Here is a 3,339-nt window from a genome sequence, read left to right on the forward strand (position 1 = left end):
TTCTTTACTTCACCAGTCAGACACCATTTGATCGTCTATGTCTTCTAGTCTTATCACATGGCTAGCCTGCCAGCAGAGTGATAAGCTCAGCCTTGATATCTGGAAAGCGAGTGCTTTCATCAGATAGCAATGGAGAGTGTTTTGTCATTTGATAATGGCTTCCCAGATGGCTATAATGTATTTCATTTTGTATTATCTACACTGTTTTTGATCATTCATTCCCCTCGGTATATTCTTACAGAGTTCTTAACCAAATATACTGTATGTATATTTATCCATAAAGTATACACATATGCTACCATCATTAGCTTATACCTCAAATACAATATATGCCTAGGGTGAAGTTCATTGTTAATGATAAAGCTTATACATCCACATTTCAGATAATCTTCTTGATGAATTATCTTTTTTAAGCGAAATTTGGTTGGATTTACTAGACTGTTATTTTAACTTCAAAATGTGGCTGTCTAAGAGCTGATACTAGAAGTGTCAGTTCTGTCATTTGTTTTCCTGTGGTTTCTTTGCAGGGGACTCTGGTAAAGTCACTTGTCTGTTTTCTATGAGTTTGTTTAATGAAACATAGATAATATAATCAGTAAATCCACTTAACTGGACCTAGTAAACTGGATCCACTACAAGTTGGCAGAGACTGACTGATCGGACCACCACACCCAACCTCTGGAAATGGGTAACTCCCACTAGGCCAAGAAACCATTCCACAGATGGAGTGCAGAGCTATATATTCATTCTGTATATAAAATATTAGTTGAGTTTAATGCTTTTTCCCCCCAATTTGAATTAAGCATACATAGATGTCCTCATATTTTCTTCTCCTACATCCCAAATGGATTGCCTTGCACTATTCCTGGAGTACACACACTCCTTGGATGCATGGACCTCCTTTAGAAACTATTAAGGAGGTACAGTTTCAAGAACAGTTTCTCACATCGGCAAGGATGTTTTGATTTAAAAAGGCCTGCTCATTTTAGTTACTCTGCCATTTTATAGAAAGTGAAACAGTTTGGAAATGAATTGTCTTTATAGAGACCCATAATTTGCAAGCAAAATTCCCACTCTATAAAATGTGAAATGTTCTAAGCAACAGCTGTGAGCTTTTCAAACGTGCACTACTCTTTAACAGTTCAACTGTTGCCAAGGGAAATTGAGTTGGCTTTAAAATCTTCCTTCAATTCTGCATTTACCCTCAATCAGAGATTGAGTAAACAAGTTCTTGGACAGTGTTTTCATAAAGACTGGTAAAAGAAATTGAGATGTGGAAATTTAAGTTTCTTTAAGGTAGGAGACTGGTATTCTAGCCAATTTTATAGGGCCTCATGGTGATGAACTTTGTCAGAGCAAAAATGGGCGGTTAAAAGTGGCCAATCATTTGGAGTCAGTAGGGGGAGCCTGCTTTCACCTGAGAGCCATCTTTTCCTGTCCCCCAGTTCAGTTCAAAACAGGAATATTTTTTATCTTTCATGGCACAAAAATTTTCTTTCCGGCTCAGGAGCCATTTCTGGGAATGAGCATAGAAATGTGTAAAACTTGATGGTTAACATAAACAAGAGAATGCAATGCACTTTTTTTTTGTCACCACTTGCACATACAGTATATATAGTTTTATTTATGTATGGAAAACATGCTATAATACCGAGGGGAAAAACTAGGCTACAGGACAAGGCAATTAAAAGAAAAAAAGTACTGGAGGGAAGTACACTAAAATGCTAACAGTGGTTGAGGGATTATGAATGTTTATTCCCCTCCCCCCATTTACTAAGTTTTTTTTTTTTTGGGGGGGGGAATAGACCCCTCCTTTTGGGGCTTTTATTTTTATTCATTTTGGAGAGGAAGGAAGAGGCAGAGAGAGACAGAAACATCAGTGATGAGAAAGAACCATTGATTGGCTGTCTCCTGCAAACCAGGCATGTGCCCTTGACCAGAATCGAACCTGGGACTCTTTAGTCTGCAGGCCGAGCCTCTATCCACCAAGCCAAACCGGCTAGGGCCATTTACTAAGTTTTGAACAGTCAGTACCCTGACTTTGGAGTTAGCATTAAGATTTTTCTTCCTTTTTTTCTTTTTTACCCGCCCCCCCCCCCCTCCCCCCTTGCAAAAGAGGTATGTAGAGTGCATCCAAATAGAGTGAGTGTCCAAGAATATTCTCTGGAAAAGCACCATTTGGCCTAGGGTTCGCCAAGGACGCAAACACATTTCTAAATATTTTATCACTTGTTCTAGAGTTAAGTCAAGGCTTCTCCACAAACTCCTTCCGATCCGCCGGCCAATTCAAAGCTCCCAGGTTCCTACAGTTGGGCGCGGGGGTTTCTCCGAGCTCCGCGCAGGCGGAGGGACGGCGCGGGGGATCCTGATGAATGAGTGCGGAGCGTGGTCAGCGTCCCCACCTGCAGAAGCTACAACGAGCCGCCCTCCAACAAGGCTTGCAGGAGTGTCAGGGAGCTGATATTCAAAAAAGAGGTTTAGGGAAAAGGAGACCAGGTGAGAGAGAATTGGAAGCGATACCCAACCCTTGGCCAGGCCCCAGGGGCTCAGATTTCGGTGCCAGGTCTCCCACAAGGTTTGGCGGGGAGCGACTGCCGGGGGTTCCACAGCAGTAGGCTGCAAGGGGCCCATGGACACAGGCGCGGTGGGTATCTTATTTCTGTCTACGCGGCGCTGCTTTCTATCCTGAGCGGGGCTCCTCGAGCCTAGAAGGGTCATCCTAGCCTCTAAAGGGGGCGGAATTCCTGCCGGGGCTGCCCCCACCCTTAGCCGATCGTGGCCCTTGGAATCCTCTGAAGACATCGCCGCCCAGAGGTTCCGCAATGCGTGGAAACCCATTTCACTGATCTGCCCATCGCACACCTCCCGGGTTTAGTAGCTTGAGTAGCTCTCAAGCGCGGCGGCGGCACCGACCACCCTCTTCCAGCCACCCAGCCTCCTGGCGGAAGCGGCGGCAGCGCGGCCAGAGCTCGCGGCTGCATCCGGGTCCCTCGCCCTCAGCCCAATCCTCGCTCTCCTCTCTTCCCACCCTCCCGTGTCTCCGCCCCGCCGCCGCCAATCCCTGACCGGCTCTCAGCCGCACATGCTGGCATGGGAGTGAAGGCGGGCGCCGGCCAATGAGGCCTCGCTTCCCGTTTGAAGCATCCAGTGAGTGGGCGCCGGGGGCGGGCGCTGCTGGCCAGAAGGTTCGGTTGCGCGTGTGCCATGGACTCAGCCGCCCGGTGATATTGACAATAGGAGAGAGAAAGGGGCATTGACGGGCACCCACTGCGGGTACCGAACGGCGACTCTGGCAGCGGCGGCTCCAGCTCCAGCGGCTTCTCCTCCTTCGCCTGCTGC

General features: G+C 46.9%; 1 long non-coding RNA gene across 1 annotated transcript in view; it reads right to left on the reverse strand.

Annotated features, from left to right (window-relative positions):
- Positions 1 to 2,103: 2,103 nt before the first annotated feature.
- The window catches only part of LOC107183726, a 2,162-nt gene continuing 926 nt past the window's right edge, over positions 2,104 to 3,339 (reverse strand). The window contains exon 2 of the long non-coding RNA XR_001514537.1: positions 2,104 to 2,457. This is a non-coding gene — a long non-coding RNA (uncharacterized LOC107183726). The remainder of the gene's footprint in view (positions 2,458 to 3,339) is intronic.

This window comes from Myotis davidii, unplaced genomic scaffold (assembly GCF_000327345.1).
Source record: "Myotis davidii unplaced genomic scaffold, ASM32734v1 scaffold281, whole genome shotgun sequence".
Lineage (NCBI taxonomy): Eukaryota > Metazoa > Chordata > Mammalia > Chiroptera > Vespertilionidae > Myotis > Myotis davidii.